This window comes from Symphalangus syndactylus, chromosome 15, assembly GCF_028878055.3.
Source record: "Symphalangus syndactylus isolate Jambi chromosome 15, NHGRI_mSymSyn1-v2.1_pri, whole genome shotgun sequence".
Classification (NCBI taxonomy): Eukaryota; Metazoa; Chordata; class Mammalia; order Primates; family Hylobatidae; genus Symphalangus; species Symphalangus syndactylus.
Window position 1 is genome coordinate 49,013,916 of NC_072437.2, and position 20,141 is coordinate 49,034,056.

At 35.9% G+C, this 20,141-nt stretch overlaps 1 long non-coding RNA gene across 1 annotated transcript in view; it reads right to left on the bottom strand.

Moving 5' to 3' along the window:
• Window positions 1-19,873, bottom strand: part of LOC129463804 (uncharacterized) — a 30,988-nt gene extending 11,115 nt beyond the window's left edge. Inside the window, exon 1 of the long non-coding RNA XR_008651293.2 lies at window positions 19,742-19,873. This is a non-coding gene — a long non-coding RNA (uncharacterized lncRNA). The remainder of the gene's footprint in view (window positions 1-19,741) is intronic.
• Window positions 19,874-20,141: the final 268 nt, after the last annotated feature.

Sequence of the window (20,141 nt, forward strand, 5' to 3'; positions counted from 1 at the left end):
ATCTAGAACTCAGCATCTGAAATTACTTATAGATTAAGTGTACTATTCAATTCTTGAATATAGAGCTTGTATACTTCTTAAAACCAGGGAAGGGGGAAATCATCAGACCTTATTTCAGGGGCTTGTGTTTGCCCAATTTTTTCCCTTCCTCCCTTCCTTCCTCCTTTATTTCTTCCTCTCCTTTCTCCCTTTTCTTTTTTTCTTCTTTCCTTCTCAAACATGTTTCTCAATCTGGGAAACTACATCCCAATAATCTTGTGTGGATTGGCAATAAATAGTAAAAGAGCTTTGAAATAGTTAATGTCATAGAATACTTTTTCTTTTCTTTTGAACCAAGATAGAGCTTTTAAGATAGTTCTTTCTTATCTTGGATGATAGCAATGCAGTGGCTACAATATTTCAAAGGTCAGGCCCAGTACATGATGGAAAGCTGATGAAAATAGCTCTTGAGTTAAATCTGGGTAAAACTAGTAGTGTAGAACAGTAATTGATAAGAATAGGGTTTTGGCTAGGAACATCTTAAACTTAGGGTCAGTTAAAGATAGTGAAATCTGCGCAGGAGAATTGTGAGTCTGAACTGGCTCACAGCAGAGAAACCATCAAATCAAGTTCATCATCTCTTAAATAAAGAGCAAGCATTAGATCTCAGGCTAATATTATAACTGAGACTGTGTAAAAGCTATCTTGAATATTACATGAAGATGGCTGTCAAGATAACTGTGTATTCAATAGCACATCAAGGATTTTCTTATTGACAGGATAAAACACTGGGATGAAATCAGCAGCTGGTGTGATGATGTTGTTTTACATGTGCTCGGGATGATTCTGCCAAATGTATTCTACTTTGCATTTTACTTCATAGAGGAGTTCTTTTTTCTCTTAAGAGTATAGTAAAAATGAATAAAATAAAGAATCTTAATTTCTACACTCTTAGTGTAGAAATATTGGATATTTAAAATATAGATTTCATCTGTGGAAACTATTTCACATCAAATAATTTAGATAGTCGCCAAATTCTTTGAGGATTGCCTTACTGTTGTTATTGGAAAGTGCACCTTGGGATTCATATTACATCTCCAATATCAGTTCAATGCATTTGCTTTCATAAAATTTTAGTCTGTGCTTGCTGCTGAATTTGAGAGAAGTCTCCAAATTATTGAATCAGAGGCTTCCCCTTCCCTCAGAATCCCCTAATTTTCCAATGATAAAAATTCTACCAATTGTTCAAACCAAACACAAATGACAACTTCTCAAGAAGCTTTACCAGATCCTCCAGGTCCTAATTACCCCTTTCCATTTTTTAGCATAAGATCTTACATGTACCTTTACTGAATCCTTATTTCCTTCTACTTTATAGTATAGAAATATTAAAGAGCTTCTGCATAACAAAAGAAACTATCAATGGAGTAAACAGACAACCTACAGAATGAGAGAAAACTTTTGCAAACTATGCATCTGACAAAGGTCTAACATCTAGCATCCCTAAGGAACTTAAACAAATTTACAAGAAAAAAACAAACCCATTAAAACGTGGGCAAAGGACATGAACAGACATTTTTCAAAAGACCTACATGCAGCCAACAATCATATGAAGAAAAGCTCAATGTCACTGATCGATAGAGAAATGCAAATCAAAACCAAAGTGAGGCACCATCTCACACCAATCAGAATGACTATTATTAAAAAGTCAAAAAATAACAGTTGCTGGTGAGGCTGTGGAGAAACAAGGAACACTTTTACACTGTTGGTGGGAATGTATATTAGTTCAACCATTGTGGAAAATAGTGTGGTGATTCCTCAAATATAAGCTTCTTTAATGTAAGTTACTTAGTTTCTTTTTAAAAAATCTAGTAATAGCTTTCTGGTGCTTAAAATACATTAGATTTAGTAGGCAACTCTTTTTTTAAAAAGAACATACTCTTAAGTACTGTGCTCAATGATAAGAAAATGTTCTAAGCTAGTTACAGATAGACCTTAAGTGCTTAGCAAGATGCAAATAGAATACATAAAAAGAAAGATGCTTTTCCCCAATCTGACTTTAAAAGAAAAAGCACTTTGGAGTATATATAAAAGGAATTTCCCTTTCTAATTGGAAAAAACTCAATGAAGTTATGAGGAATTTTGAAGTTGATAGACTGTTCATGCAAAGGAAGATTCATTTGAATTACCTTTATTTTCAACAGGTTGAGGGAACTTGAAATTTGTTAATGATAATACAGGTGAGAACATTCTAACTAGCAACAGTTTCCTTGTTTGAAACCACTCTTTGGTGCAAAGTTTTCATGCACAGCATGCAAATGCGTGTCATGTTCATAAATCCAATCACAAATGATGGTTTTATGACCAAACTATATTTCTTCCAAACAAAGTGGCAGTAATATTTTTAAAAATCTGCAAGCCCTTTGAGAGTCTTCAAAAAGAATTTCATCATCTTTTCTCATTGAAGTGAAGATATTTATAACTGAGAGGATGCTGTATTGCCACTGTGGGGAAGAATTGCATTCCTCACCTAAAATATAGCCACCAATAGTGTACATGTTTTGCATTTAGCATTCAAAATATATGGGGAACAAGAACTAAGTAGATGCAGTAGGATCTAGAAATTAGCCTAAGTCAGCTCTGGAGACCAGATTTAGGGAGGACTGTAAATCATACCCTTGGAATGCAACATTACTATTCAGAATACTCTAAAATGTACTATGGATCAGAAACCTATTTCTTAGCCTACAAGTTGTTTGTTCTCTAGGTTGTATCAGACCCTCTGTGATTTCATAAAGGTATGCTATTCAGGTTTTAAGGCCATTTTAGGACTTTTCTGTAAACACTGAGTTTCATAGATACAAAGTTCCCTGAGGGTCTATAGGTCTACAACTGTGTTTTCATGATGATGAAACATAAAGACTGAGGGATATTCTTTTCCAAGATGCTTTCCTCCCCCTAATTCCTGGTAGGGGATAAGCTTTTGAAAGGTTTTCTTTTTCTTTTTTGTCCTATGAAAAGCCATATTGTACATTCCCAGCACAACTTCTAGGGACATTTACACCATAATTTTGAAGAGCTCATAGTGATTTCAACACTTCAGCAAAGGGCACAGTGAAACAATATTTTGGAAGATATCTTCATCAATTTATTGACCAGTGTAATCTCTGTCTTCAACAGAGGCCTACGATTTAGATGAGCTCTGTTGCAAATGCAGCAGTGCTGTGTAGCCTCCTCTCTGGGCCTGCTAGAATTGTCAAATAATAATCAAGATTATGGGAGAGTGAGCTCTGATAATGGCCCTGAAATTTCTTTTAAGATGAAGCTTCCTCACATAGACTCTGTGCTCTGCATCCTGAATTCTGTAAGTGGTGCACAGGTGTAATGTTCACTCGCCTGGCAGATGTTTGAATGTCTGAATCTACCTACTCATCTTCTGGAGCAGTGTTCTGTGTTTAACGGCCACACTGGCAAGAGCATTCTGTCATTAATTTGTTCAAGAGGTGTTTTCTGAGCATCAGTTGTGGAGCAGGCATGCTCTCATGCTGTGGCTGCCATAGTGACCAAGTCCAAGTCTCCGCCCTCATGGGGTGTGTGTGCCTCTAATGGAAGAGCAAAGCAATACACAGAGAAAGAAACAAATTCAAGAGAGTGGCAAGTGCTACGAAGAAATTGGTTGAGGTTTTGTGTTTGGGAGGTGGTCGTGGGAGTTGCCTCAGACTGTACATAACATCTCTGTGGTCATATATTTTATTTGAAACTACTTTTTAATTTGGAGCATGCAGGGAATACCGTCTCAATGTCGAAGGGGTCTTCTTGGCCTGTGATACACGTCTGCTTTGGTTTCTATTGGGAAGTACCATTAGAACCCTCTGTATAAACTCCGCATAGGTGGCAATTCCACAGCAGTATTCAGGATGGCAGTGATGCGGCAGGGAGCAGAGCTCTGCAGTCCAAACATCAATATCCTGCTTAGACTGTTGATTACATTTGTGAAATGTAAATCTCTGAGCAGTGACTCCTGGGATTGGCTAGAAATACACTTTCAAGATCCTTAGTGAGAAATGTGCCTTTTAAGGATTCTTGAAAAGATCAGGGGAGAATCCCTTCTCTTATTCAATTAATTGATTCTTTTTATAAGGCAGTGAGTCAAAATATTCAGAATTTTAGGTGGCAGAAATTATCCAAAGGGATTTTCAAAAATATTCCTTTTGTTTACTATGCAAAATAATGTTAAGTAGGAATTAAATAAAACTCACACTGTTTTCTCAGCTCTCTGTTGCTGAGGTGTCTTTCTCTTCCCACACCTATCTCTCCATTTTAGGGCATTCAAGTGGCATAATTTGGTGACTGTTTGTGGAGGGGCAGTCGTCTGCAGCTTGCATGGAAGACAACCATAACATCCAATTATGATTAAAAGACGGTGTCCTGATTATTCAATAGAAATATTGTTGTCATATATCCAGATAGAAAACAAGACAGAGGAACTCTGTGGAACATCTCATACTTCCTTTTCTTTCCCTTGCTGCAACTTATTATACAGTTTCTTTTAGGATGGAATGATCAAGGCCCTGTTGTACCAAGCTTAACTATATTGGTGGTAGTTCATCAAGCTCATCGTTTCCCACATGCAAACACACAAGACCTTTGGCCTGTAAGGCAGGACATTTCAGTGGTTTTAAGATTAAGACTCAGTGAGGGAGCTTCCTACAGCGCTGTTTGGGCTTCACAGATCTTCAGGGACAAAGTTGGCTGTTATTCTGAATCTTTATTCTTGCTTGTGAGTAGAACGTGTCAAAGAATATCAGTATTTGAATCCCCAAAAGTGGAATCATTGACATCAGCTTTTCATCATATGCCCCCAAGTTTTAGAGTGGAGGCTAGAGTCAAGTGCTTATTGCTGTTCGTACTGGAGTCATATACAGTCTTGACTGTTGACATGCATATTATTTTCTCTTGTACTGGTTTATTTGTCTTCACTGGGGAAAATTATTCTGCCTGATTCCACTTTTACTCCATTTGCATCCTTGTAGGATCAGAGTAAAGTGAGAAGAAAACAAATTAAACCAATGGGACCTCCCTGTACAAAACACTGACTAACATATTGCCATGAGATTTAGGTCTCGTATTCTTTAAAGGCGTCCATTGTTTTGCTCTTCTACTTCTACAGTTCAAATCACATTTCACTGAAAAACTATTCATATTACAACTGAGATACTTGAACATTATGATAATTTTTTTAAATCCAGGGAAATTTCCTGATGAATAAATTGGGAAATAAAATAGACTCTTACAAAACGTTTGTGCAGTAGTGTTATTTTTTTCTTTTTGTTTTACCAGCAGAGGAATGCGAAAAGAAGCTGGATATTTTGATGGGGTCAATCTCAAAATGCTTCTTAAAGATGTAGGGTGGCTGGGTGTGGTGGTTCACGCCTGTAATCCCAGCACTTTGGGAGGCCGAGGTGGGCAGATCACAAGGTCAAGAGATCAAGACCATCCTGGCCCACATGGTGAAACCCAGTCTCTACTAAAAATACAAAAATTAGCTGGGCATGGTGGTGCACGGCTGTTGTCCCAGCTACTCAGGAGGCTGAGGCAGAATTGCTTGAACCCAGGAGGCAGAGGTTGCAATGAGCAAAGATCGTGCCATTGCACTCCAGCCTGGTGACAGAGCGAGACTCCATCTCAAAGAAAAAAGATGTAGGGTAACAATATAGGTTATATAGTTTGGAAATCCATTTATCAACTATGAAATTTTAATATTTTTGCCTTTTGTAGAAACATTAACACTGCATGACACACAGTAGAGAGAAGCGGTAAACCTATCCACACTGGGAACTAGAAAAGGGGATTTTAAAAAATATTTCATCCAAGTAAACTGGTATAACATGAAATTGATATGAAATACAAGTATGGCTATCTTGTATTTTTTTCTGAAGAATCATTTCATATTAGAAAAAATAATACTTGTCACATTAATTTCAGTCATGTTCTAAGATTATCAAGTACAACCAATGAGATTGTTCATGTGGGCCAAACAATTTGTTCCTATCTATACTCTTAAGAGAAGAACTGCTCTGCAAGGCTTCAGTATTATAATCTGGATTTTAGAAACTTATCCTATTAACTTCTATAGATAGAAGTACCTTTTTTTGCTTTCTCTTAGTGAAATTTTTGTTTATATAACTGGCCTTGGATATCTTGGCTGCCTGTTTAAAATGAAATTTTAAAAAAAGAAAGCAGTGTAATTTTTATGTAACTGTATTAGGCCTTAATTCAACTCTGCTTTATTTTAAACAACAGAACTATGAAAGTTAGTCAATACATATGATTGCATTATCCTGCGGGGGTTTCAGTAATGTAATAAAATTGAAATAAGTTTTATCTGAAAAAAGAAACATGGGAATTTATAAATTATAAAGCCTAATAGAAAATCCAAAAACAATTGGTGTTATATAGTTTTTCAACAGGTAGATAATATAAATGAAGCATATATGTATTTTTTAAATGAGCCATACATATATAAAAATATGTACACAGGTATTCCACTTGAAGTAGCAGGGGTACCAAACATAAAGATTCACTCTGAGAATAAAGGTGTGCAATTTTGAATCAAATGGTCTAAAGAATTCAGACTGAGAACCAACAGCATATTGAATCAGGATTATGGCCCAGATAGGGGCTGGGGAGGTAGGAACTAGAGCCAGAGACCTACATGTAAGATGTCGGTGTCAGTAGGGAGGCAAAGTTATAAACCAGCAATTCATGCGGAAATTCAATGAAAAAAACATGTCAGCCACGAGATCTCAAGTGGGTCAGGTATCATGAATAAGGGATCATGGATCAAGGGTCCAGTGCAGGAGGTGTACTGTCAACAGGAAAGTTGCAAGAATTGCAAACAAAAAACACCACCAAAATCCCTCCTGTATACCCTATATCCAAGTTCACCATTTTTAAACATTTTGCCACATTTGTTTTATCATTTCTCTCTCTCTCTCTCTCTCTCTCTCTGTGTGTATATATATATATATATAACATGTATGTATATAGTTTAGAAATACATACACACCCCACGTACACATAGTTTAGAAATACATACACACCCCACATACATATATATGTACTCACATACGTACATGTATATGAATGTGTGTATACATATATATGTATGTGGGGTGGTTGGGGTGTGTGTGTGCATGTGTGTTTCTAAACTACTTGAAAATAACTTAGAGACATCATACTACCTTCCCTCTAATTATTTCCTAAGAGTAAGAACAAGGACATTCGCTTATATAGCCATAACACTGTTATTAAGATCAGAACATTAACACCAATTATAATACTGTTTTCAAATATACCTACTTTATTCAATTTTCACCAATTGTCGTTCTTCAGGGCATGTTTTTCCTGTGCTCTAGGATTCAATTCAAGGTTATGCATTGCATTTAGTTTTCATATCTCTCTGTTTTTCCTTTCTCTTTTTCTGGCAATTTTATTTTAATTAGGGGACTTTTTAATTGGGGGGAGTAACTTGTAATTTTGATATAATTTGCAACTTCTAGAAAAACACAAAAATATGAAGGACTTCTATATATCCTCTACTCAGATTTACCAATTGTTTATATATTTATATATACACATATGTGTATATGTGTGTATGTATATGCATGTGTGTATATATTATGTAAATATGCAGGATGGCGAGGTCAGATGAAATAAGCTAGAACTATGTAAGGCAAAAATCAGAGGCACTTCATGATCTCTGAATGAATTAACATTTATTAAACTGTTTTGCATATGGTTTTCAGTACTCTGCCTCTACTTTCATGAAATTCTGTGAATCAAGAAAGCAACTTTATAATGTTGATGGGAACCCAGAGCTCAGGCTCTATGAAGAAGCCACAGGGCAGTCTTAGGATTCAGCCTCTGCCAACCCAAGGTTCTAAATTTTAGGCTGCAGCAGAGGTAACACAAAGAACATTAGAATGCTGGCACAAAGAAGTCTTTTTGCACTTCTTTTTTGGTATATTAAAACTTCTCCAGAGTTAATAAATAAATTCATGAAGTCAGAGAGGACACAGAGTCTCCATGTAAAGTAGTTGGGCAAAGATTGAATACTTTTGGGTCTAGTCACAGCCTCAATTAAACTCCAGGAGCCTTAGTTGAAGCAGCCTTCTTGAAGGTCATTTTCTATTGCTGACAATAGATAGGAGTCTGTTGGAATACTGAAGATTCAGCAGATACTGTATTTGGTATGTGCTAATTTACTGGAACTATATGATCTGATCTCATCAAGAAACTTTTGGATTTGTCACCAGGCTGATTCAGATAAGCTAAATTCCCTTCAGCAAGACAAAAGAGGAAGTCATTTATGTAAGCAGAGATTCATTTTAGACTGACTCAGTTTTCTGAGATGGAGGCTGAGGACTTGAAAGACGCAGGTTCCACTGAATTCCACAAGCTGAAGCAGACACGAGTGAAAAAGTGACTGGCACATAGTAGGAGCTGAAGTTATTCTTGTTAAAATTATACTCTGATGTTGCATCACCTTTAAGTCTGCTTCCAATTTTTTAAAGAGGCTAATCATGTAAGGATGTGGTGGGATATTAATTGTTTCACTCACTGACTGCTTGCCTGTTTTACATTTTCACAGTTTGTGAGGTTGAAGAGAAGAAGTGAAAGGAAATGAGGCCCTAGCCTGCCAATTTTCTATTTATTACCAACCTGGATTTGTGATTTAATGGGACTTGAGAATTAAACAGTTGTTTGACAATGTCTTGGGTTTAGAGGTGCATTGATTTTTGCAATCCCTGCTCTACTAATACCTTGAATAACAGATAATATGTTTTGTTTGTGGAACTCTGTCACTTTAATTCTCTTAAAATATTTTGTAATCTGAGCCATTTTTGCTTGCTGGCATTTATCTTTTTCCAAGCATTTCTGTTTTTTAACTTCACTTTTTTTAGGCTCTTGTTATTTATCTTGTAGTTTTCATAATGAGGCCATCTATTAAGATTTAAGTCAACCATTTCATGAAAGAAAAAAAAAACATGCAAGAAGAAAATACATGTCTACAGAGCCAGGATTGAATCTTCCACCTCTGATATTCCTAAAGCACCTGTAAGTTTTTAGTCCATACTTGTTTATGAATACAAATATAAATCACCAAGGGCCACCCGTAGGCCATGAAAATTACACATCGCTAGGGTAGTCTTGAGTCTTCTCATGATTGACTTGCTCTATTATTCCACATAGAAAACATCTCTAATGTGGAAGAGAAAACTTTGGTCCTATGGAACTGTGCTATCTTTTCATTGGGAGCACTTCTCATACTCAGAGCCAAAAAGAGATTTATATCTAATTCTGGATGACAAAGGCAAGACTACAGTCACCCAGGGGAAATTAGGCTTAAATCTTCCACTGTTTTTTTTCATAAATAGTGAACATGGTCACACACACTTAGATTTTTAAAATGTCAGATGCTATTTCAATGTAAAGATACATTGGAATGTACCTGTACCTCATGTAAGGAATCCTATAACGATTTTCTAAGTATCCTAAATGCCCCTGCCTAAAAGTTTTACATTTTTAGATTTGATCATGGCCATCAAAGGTTTAGCACTAAGCAGAATGCATGACAATGACAAGACCATAGAATATAAAAATATTTCTCAAGTTTAAGCACCCACATTTTATAATTTTAATCAAGGAAATCAAAGTATATTTGAACAATCCATAAAGAGTCAGTGTGCAGATGGACTCTTTAAGAAAAGAATCCTCATAATAACTCCATCTGGTGCCAGGGAATATAATGCAGTTTCAAGCAGCTATCATGAGGATTTTTGGGAAATGTTTAAAGAATTTCTGATCTCATGACAAATGTGTAATCACTATCTGTCACCATTTTAGATGTGGGATAGCAAATGGGAGCCAGAAATAGGAAAGGGCTAGAATATGTGTATGAAGCTGTTTGGAAATTGTATGAAAGAACTTATCACCTTGGAAAGAACAGTCATTTCAGAAACTAGAGAGTCATGGTTAGCAATAAAGCAGCGGGATCAATAATGCAACTGCACAGCAACATCACCACCACCACTATCACCACCAAGGAAGATCATACTCACCCCAGGGACAAGATGAGTGTTGAACCTGTGTGTTAGATTGTTGATAGAGCACTCTTGATTAAGGTGGAAGGAGCACGGGACTGTGGCTCCCTTGCCTGAATGAATTGTTCCATTCTAAGAAGTATTTTGCTCACACAGGTGGCGTTAAAAAATAAAGTAGATACATAGAAAAACAGACAGACAGAGATAGATAGATAGAACAGGTAGCAGGCATGTGTTGGCTGCTAATTTTTCTAGGTCAGATTTACCACCTGGCCTCTGTACAATAAAAATTTGATCTGTAGGACAGTGGTTGGGCTTTTTTCCTTGGCTTGGTATCAAAAAAGACTGTGTTTAAATAGTTCTTAGAGGTGAATAAATAGTTCCTGTCAAGTGTGTACTTGATTTACAAAAAACTCCATATTTTTCACTCTTACTACCGTAGATAGAAGTATCATTGAGAAAAGAGCATTTGGGAATTCTGGGATTATACTAGCTTGCTTTCTGTATTATCTTCATTTAGCAGGCAATTCTAATTTTATGTTCTTTTGGAAGGCCTGATTTAAGAATCCAGTTTCCTTAAAAAAAAAAAACAAAAAAAAAAAACAGAAAACAATTTTAAACTATCTCATGAGAGTTAAACTTTCTATTGGTAATGAAAAAATATATATACAGATACAGAGAGATGGAGAGATAAATGGAAGAAAGACTTCCTCTTTACCAAAATTTATTATCAAATTATGCCTAGCTAATCTACCTATGAAAATCTGAGCAGACACATTGTTGGAGAAGTAAAGAAGTTCCTCTGTGAGAGACTTCCTCTGTGTTCTTGTACGTCATGGTCAGAATGCATTTTAAATATTTGAAGTAAAAACACATTTGAAGTAAAAACACAACTTACAATTTAAGTTTCTTCTAAAAGTTCTAGGCAAAAAATATATACATTAGAAAGAGAAGCAAAGTTATCTATACGTACTATAAAAATAAAATTGTGATGTAAATCAAAGACTTTCTTGCATATATAGAAGGATAAACATGTTTAACGTTGTGGTGAAGTATATGCAGGCTTCCTAAACAATGATATTTACAGGTACAATTTTAAATAAAAAATATTTCTTTCTTGCCAATAAAAACACTTAACATTTTTCAACAAAATTATCTTTGCCAGGCTCTTTTCTTGCTTTGTAGTTTATAATCCAAGATAGAATTGATTTAAACATTCTCACCACAGAATCTACAAGTTTGGTGAATACAATAATGGAAATAGTAAAACAATGTTTTAGGTGAGAAACAGCAGGATTCTGACAGAAAGATTTCCGGTTGATACAGGGTAATAATGCAAAGAAAGATTGGATATCTCATTTTCAATGAAGGAAGACTTTCATGGAGGAGGCCAAAATCAGCAACATCTTCTATCAAGAAGTGATGAATGCTTTACAACATAAGAGAGATTTTGCAACAGAATTTTTCTTGTGTTTGTTTGATATGGAGATTTATGACTCATAATGATTTAAAAATTTATATTTTCATTCTGTCACCTGATACTTTTAGAAAATAAGAATGTGGCCCCTATCTGACCCCAACCATATCCCTTTAGTTTAATGTTTGTCCCAAAGTTGTGCCTAAGTGTGTTCACCATCCATTCTCAATGTTCAATCAAGTGCAATAGTAGCAACAACAGCAACATCAGAAATGGATATGACTAGCACTTGAATTATAAAACATTTCCCCTTATTCTATTTCACATCTTCACAAAACCCTGTGAAGTTGTTAGAGCTGGTATTAGTACTTTTTTCCCCCCCAAATATAGAATCTAGATTGAGCAAAAAGGTCAGTTGACTTTAGCTAAGGTCAAAGATTGATCAATTAGAAAATGGGAGCTGAAGTTCCTAGTTGATTCTCTGACAAAGAAGGGAATCAGAGGCATGGTCTTGGAGTGGGCTGGACCTGGAGTGAGCGCTCAGCTTTCCCCTGCCTCACGTCCTAGAATCCTTGAATAATATGACTGCTGAGTTCCTGGCGACTCGGGACATGTCATTGAGAGAACTCACCATGATGGAGACCTTGTCAAGAAATATGTTATTGTGCTGTGTACCTAAATTACCCAGATTAGTTACAGAGATTAATTTAGAGAGTGTTCTAATGTACAACTTCTATTCATCGATTTGTATAAATACATCATGTTTGTTTATATACCTTTTTTGGCCCTGTAAATTAATCTTTGTGTAGATATTCCTGAGTTTCAGGAATATGTAGACTCACCCCAAGGTATTCTAAATTTATAAGCTAACCAGATCTTAGATCCAGCCTCAACAGAAGTGAAGATTATACTCTCTTAAGTGGAGAGTTGAAGGTGTTTACTGGGACATGACTATATACTATAAAATGAAATAGGGGGCAATGAAACTCTAAATTTCAACCGGGTAGATGGCTAATAAGGCTCATTTGTATTTAGGAGGTTCGTCCTTACCCTGAAAAAATAAAAAAACCCTAATACCTTGAATCTTTACTCTTTTACCCTTTCAGCATGTCTATGTTTTGTATATTTGATATACACAGGTATATTTACATATGCAAATCCTTTCCATATTACTATTTTATAATTTTTCCCAATGTTCCAGTGCTTCCCTTTAATAATATTTGTTTCCATTCTTTTTAAATTAAAAATATTGTACAAGCTAAGCTCTCCCTTTCAACTCTTTGATATATGAGAGTTGAGATACCTTTGAATAATTAGGGTACCCATCTCCTCAACATGAGCTGTCATTGAGGATGTCCTAATTTTAACTCTAATTTTAGTTCATCACTTTCCCCTCCAACAAATTATTAAAACATATAAATATTTTACAAAATTTTAAGTGGCCCTCTAGTTTACAGTTTATAACAGTAATATAATGGAATGTTCCCTCATTCATAACAGTAGAAATTGTCTCATGTTTTCCCATTTAGAAGTAGTTTCTAGTAGTATAAACTGTAATGTAAGCGCTGTTATCTGCATTCACTTTAAGAAGAATTACTTGGTAAGTACAAAGTAATTAAGCAATAAGACATGACAGGCATTGCATTTTGGGGAAATTATTATACATCTCAGATGTCTTGAGAGGTTCGGGCCAAAGGCTGAATGGCTTCAACCACCCAAGAAGACTAATAAACCCTCAAGAAATGTACCACCTGTCATATCTTATTGCTATTATGGAATGGAAATCACGAAACCAAAACAGGGGGAAAAGGTTAAATCTGTGCCCTTGCTGAGGATTACTTACATGACTATGACATCACTGACAGTTCTATATGTGTCCAGAGAATTCTAAAGCCATTGCATAATTATTGCACAAACAATACAACTCATTTGAAACTGCTGCTTCAGCATTCCACAATGCCGTCTTTGTCATATACCAGTCCCCCGATGTCCTCTTATTGCAGAAATCATATTAGTGCTCTTAATCCCAAGCTTTCCTCTTTCACTGATCATACAGCTTCAGGGGCAGGGGTGGGTAAGCAAGAGGAGGTCGAGATTGTTATGTAGAAATAATCTTGCCCCCTAGAGGATTGGAGGCATTTGGTTCCTTGTATGCCTTGTAACACCCCAAGGTCATTATCTCATGATAATCACATCTCCTGGAGTTGCCTTATTGCTTAAGTGTAACACTAAATTTTAATTACAGTGAAATAGAGCCCTTCTGGTAGTTTACACAACATCTTGTGTTCTCATTGCCAGATGGAAATACTGCAGAGCTTTTACTATAATCGCATGTGGTGGTCCTGGACTCCATTACAATAAACACGTATTGAGGAAAGCACTTTGTTTTGTGGAACTAATCCACTTTCTTTTGGAGTATTTCAAGTCAACAGATTATTAAAAGATTTCTGCTTTGTTTAAAAATATTAAAGCACCATCGTACTATTTTTTTCTGATTTGACTGTAATGGATAAATGTCATTTAAAAAAATCAGACAGTGGAGTGCTGCCTACTAACAGATGAGAGATTATTTTACATGCAGGACTTGATTTTTATGGTTTCTCCTTAGTTGTTTGTTGTATTTTGAAACTCGGTGCACCTGAACGTACATTTTTTTTTAAGAACCTTGTATTTTCTTCTGAATTTACCACATTTTCCCAAGTGATTACTGTACATTTAGTTCCAGCATTTGGGCAGTTTCTTGGGCTGCCCTATCATTCTGATTCCTTCATAACCACTAATTTGCTTGTCAGATAGGTGTACAGTCCTAAGAAAGACTTTTAACCAGGCCTGAGAACTATGAGGTAGCTAGAGAGGTGGCACATACTACCACCTTTAAAGAATGATTATAATAAGAAAAAAGACAACTCTAAACACGAAGTGTGACTACAGTGATCTTTAGAATGCTTTGATATTCTTATTTCTGATAAAAGTTCTAGGTTAAACAGTAGGCTTGCCACAAAGATGCAAATTCAACGTAAGTCTCCCTCCCTGCCTCCCTTCCTTCCTTCCCATATTGCTGCTGTAAGCTGCTCCTTTGCTAAAATTCCAGGGCTTCTCCTTCATGGGTACTGGAGAGTACAAAATTGGTTTCTACCTTGCTGCTCCTGTCACTCTGGCCCCTTCTCTTCTTACAAAACACCAGGCCTGTCTTCCCTAGGGTCCTGCCTGGAATGCTCTTTTCCCAGATGCCCAGCAAATCCGTCACCTCCTTCAAGCCTCTGCTTACAAGTCACCTGCTGAAGAAGGTGTGCACTGATCATGCTGTTTAAAATTGCAACCTGCTTCCTGTCTCATGTCTAGATCTCCCTTACCTTGTTCTACTTTGTCTTTTTCTATGGCATTTATCATCTTCTAATCTACTATATGACTAATTTATCAGGCTAATATTTATTGATCTCCTCATGATAGAATCCAAGCTCTCTGAGAGCAGGGATCCTTTGTGGTTTTGTTTACTGATATATCTTGTGTCTAGGGTAGTGCTTGGCAGACAGTAACTGTTTGATAAATTACTTTTGAATGAATGAATGAATAATGAAAGTAGATGTGGAATACCCCAGAGTTTTTGGCAGTCCCTAGGACTTCACAGAAGGACCTGGGCTGGACTTTTTAGTGCTAACACTTTTCCTAATGTACAGAAAAACCTAAGTATGATCCAGCTCCTTACTTCAAAATACAAAACGCTCAGGCAAGCAGAATCAGAGAGTTTGGATCCTGCATTGGCAAAGTTATTTTAGGAAGAGATTCAATCATTATTTCCTTAATATTTGCTTACCACAAAATACTTTAATATATCCAATGTCATATCTGTAATAATTTTTTACATTCAAGTGTTTATATTATTCCATTCACTTTCCTAAATGCTGGTTATTTTAGCAGATCCTTCTGCACAGTAAAAACATACTACCACAATTCTGTCAATTTATGTTTTAATCTGTGATATTATTATAAGCATTTTTGTAAATTTACAATTCAATTGCATGCTACTCCACAACTGAACGATATTATTGTATTAAATTATTCACTTTAGATATCGAAGACAGGTATAGTCACCCAAATATTTATTAAGTTGCCAGTCTGGAAAATAGTATCTTTTCTCAAAAGGTTAAAAATTATTTTATTCTTACATTGCAGTGTGGATAAAATATTAACAATAAGTAATTATTTTTGAAAGCAATGATTTTAAAAATTAATGGTTTAAAACAAATTAAAGAGACTATACACAATATATTGTGTTAGCATCCACTTTTCTCCTCTTGAAGGTGAAATTTTAATAGTTTTATTATTGCTGCAATCTTTTTTTTTTTTTAAATTATACTTTAGGTTTTAGGGTACATGTGCACAATGTGCAGGTTTGTTACATATGTATCCATGTGCCATGTTGATTTCTTGCACCCATTAACTCGTCATTTAGCATTCGGTATATCTCCTAATGCTGTCCCTCCCCCCTCCCCCCACCCCACAACAGTCCCCGGAGTGTGATGTTCCCCTTCCTGTGTCCATGAGTTCTCATTGTTCAATTCCCACCTATGAGTGAGAACATGTGGTGTTTGGTTTTTTGTCCTTGCGATAGTTTACTGAGAATGATGTTTTCCAGTTTCATCCATGTCCCTACAAAGGACACGAACTCATCATTTTTTATGGATGCATAGTATTCCATGGTGTATATGTGCCACATTTTCTTAATCGAGTCTATTGTTGTTGGACATTTGGGTTGGTTCCAACTCTTTGCTATTGTGAATAGTGCCGCAATAAACACACGTGTGCATGTGTCTTTATAGCAGCATGATTTATAGTCCTTTGGGTATATACCCAGTAATGGGATGGCTGGGTCAAATGGTATTTCTAGTTCTAGATCCCTGAGGAATCACCACACTGACTTCCACAATGGTTGAACTAGTTTACAGTCCCACCAATAGTGTAAAAGTGTTCCTATTTCTCCACATCCTCTCCAGCACCTGTTGTTTCCTGATTTTTTAATGATGGCCATTCTAACTGGTGTGAGATGGTATCTCACTGTGGTTTTGATTTGCATTTCTCTGATGGCCAGTGATGAGGAGCATTTCTTCATGTGTTTTTTGGCTGCATAAATGTCTTCTCTTGAGAAGTGTCTGTTCATGTCCTTTGCCCACTTTTTGATGGGGTTGTTTGTTTTTTTCTTGTAAATTTGTTTGAGTTCATTGTAGATTCTGGATATTAGCCCTTTGTCAGATGAGTAGGTTGCAAAATTTTTCTCCCATTCTGTAGGTTGCCTGTTCACTCTGATGGTAGTTTCTTTTGCTGTGCAGAAGCTCTTTAGTTTAATGAGATCCCATTTGTCAATTTTGGCTTTTGTTGCCATTGCTTTTGGTGTTTTAGACATGAAGTCCTTGCCCACGCCTATGTCCTGAATGGTATTGCCTAGGTTTTCTTGTAGGATTTTAATGGTTTTAGGTCTAACATTTAAGTCTTTAATCCATCTTGAATTAATTTTTGTATAAGGTGTAAGGAAGGGATCCAGTTTCAGCTTTCTACATATGGCTAGCCAGGGTATTCAATTAGGAAAAGAGGAAGTCAAATTGTCCCTGTTTGCAGATGACATGATTGTATATCTAGAAAACCCCATTGTCTCAGCCCAAAATCTCCTTAAGCTGATTAGCAACTTCAGCAAAGTCTCAGGATACAAAAATCACAAGCATTCTTGTACACCAATAACAGACAAACAGAGAGCCAAATCATGAGTGAACTCCCATTCACAGTTGCTTCAAAGAGAATAAAATACCTAGCAATCCAACTTACAAGGGATGTGAAGGACCTCTTCAAGGAGAACTACAAACCACTGCTCAATGAAATCAAAGAGGATACAAACAAATGGAAGAACATTCCATGCTCATGGGTTGGAAGAATCAATATCGTGAAAATGGCCATACTGCCCAAGGTAATTTATAGATTCAATGCCATCCCCATCAAGCTACCAATGACTTTCTTCAAAGAATTGGAAAAAACTACTTTAAAGTTCATATGGAACCAAAAAAGAGCCCTCATTGCCAAGTTAATCCTAAGCCAAAAGAACAAAGCTGGAGGCATCACTCTACCTGACTTTAAACTATACTACAAGGCTACAGTAACCAAAACAGCATGGTACTGGTACCACAACAGAGACATAGATCAATGGAACAGAACAGAGCCCTCAGAAATGATGCCGCATATCTACAACTATCTGATCTTTGACAAACCTGACAAAAACAAGAAATGGGGAAAGGATTCCCTATTTATTGCTGCAATCTTAAAACTTAACAAAACTTCTCAAAAGGCTTAGGTTTGTGCATTTTTATTTTACAGTATATATAAATATGATTGAAAGCTGCATTTTTATATATTAGCATTCTGTGCCCATTAGGTTTTGTTTTATTTCGTTTTCCATAATTCAACAATATTTGCCACAAGGATAGTTTATAAAGCTTCCAAGATATGGGTCTGTTTTTAACTTTGCTTAGGCCATTCAATGTTTATGTGTATTTAAAATCCTTTCTCACCTTTGAATCTTTTTCCTCCTACTCTTGTATTAGTGCTTTGCTTTGGGATTGGATTTAATCTCACCATATCTTATCAAAGACTGCTTAAAATTCTTAATGACTATAGGACAAAATCCAGACTCGTTGCAGGCCTATAATGCTTGATCTGTTCTAGCTGATTCTTCCATTTCATTTTGTGGACTATGTCTTGGTGATTAAAACCTCAGTTACACTGGCTTCTAACCTTTTAGAGCCTTCCAAGCACTTGCTGTTTCCTCAGCATGAAACAGCTTGCTCCTAGTTTTCAGATAATCAGCTAGCCACTTCTGCATCTTAGCTTGAATATCTTCTCAGAGAAACCTGTCCTAACCAGTATGTTTCATTATAACACCTGGTTTATTTTATGCATTGCTTATTCCAGTCTGTAATTATTTTATATATTTTTTTGTTCATTGTTATTCTCTCACATCATAACGTAAGCTACTTGAAGGTAGGGCCCTTATCTGTCTTGCTGACTACTGTTTCTCTAGCAACTTGTACATATCAGGAATTCAATGTTTGTTGAATGGATGGATGGATGGATGAAGGAATGAATAACAAAATTAAAAGTTGGGGTACATATATATATATATATCTACTGTTGTGAAATTTCCTGATATCTCACTAATAGTAACTTTATTTCTCTCCAGGATCATTTTTTGGATTTAAAACTAGAGAAGGACAGAAAGCTTTGTAATAAGTGTCTGTTGAAATTAGGGGTTTAAGATTTACAAGGATTTTTTTTCATTAGTACTCTCTAATCCCCTCCTGGAAATCACACTTTTCCTGTATTTTCTCGTCCCACACCGTAGGGTTAAAATTTGTGCTTTTCTATACTCTATATTAATTTCACTGATAATCATATTTCTATATACTTTGGTTTATATAAGGCCAATGGAAGATTTTAAGGGGTGTTTAAGAAATTGTCTCCCAGCCATTCCTTTATTCACTACACAGCAGGCACTATGCAAAGAGACTATCAGATGTTTAGTTACACTGAGAAATTATTTTGATTCTTGCTCAGCTTGAAAGTCCTTAATATTTTCTTTAAAGTTATTTATACCATGAGAACCCAAATTATCACGCTGACACCATAAAATTTGATTGAGCTTTTATTTTTTCTAATTGGCCATATGAAATAATACAGGGCGTGTAGGATGCCTCAAATTTATTGTTACTTCCTTTGTAGTTCAATACCAACTAGACTTAGCATGACCAAGTAAAAATATAAAGAAAACATTCAACATCATTTTGTAATTGTCTGGAAACAGGAAGCCAAACTATTATCAATAGCACAGGGCAATCCCATTGTGGAAATTTCACCCTGACTGTACCCTCTTATCTTGTTCTGCGCTTACACACAGGTCATATTATGCACTGCTTTGTGCTAGTTTGACAAGAACTAATGTGGATGCTTAAATATTTTAAAGGCTGAACGCTTCTGAATGATAAAATACGGAGCTGATCAACTCTTCCTGTTGCGTTTGTGGTTAATGATAAAGTAATTTAATACTTTTCTCTTTTTTGGTCTCTTAGTAGTTTCAACAACAAACATTAAAGTTCCTTTAAGGAAAAATCTTCAAATAAGGCCATGCAATGACACTTTTTAACTACAGTTGTTTTTTATTCAGCCATAAAATCTATCTTTCATAAAGAAACCCACTTACATGTCTTACTTCAGTGAAGGTTATTTGTAGACTGAAGGTCTTTTCTTGTCAAGATATGATGAATACCATGTGTGAAGACAGAAGAGCATCAGACCTGTATTAGCTGGAAAACCCACTGATCTGTGAATAACCTAAAAAAGAAAACCTGAAGATTAGCAATGTCGCTTTTAAGAATGATCCATCAAATTCAACAAGCAGATTCACAGAGATGAATCATCTGGTTTCTTTTATACCTACTATACAGTAAAGGTTATTTCCTTTCCCTACAAATAGAAGTTTGAAAATAAAGGGAGGCTTTTAAACACCCCTTGGTATAAGTCAATAGTCTTAAAGTGTTTCTGATATTTTAAATATAAATCCTTACTAATGACAATTAAAATGGTGTTGCCTGTTCATTCAG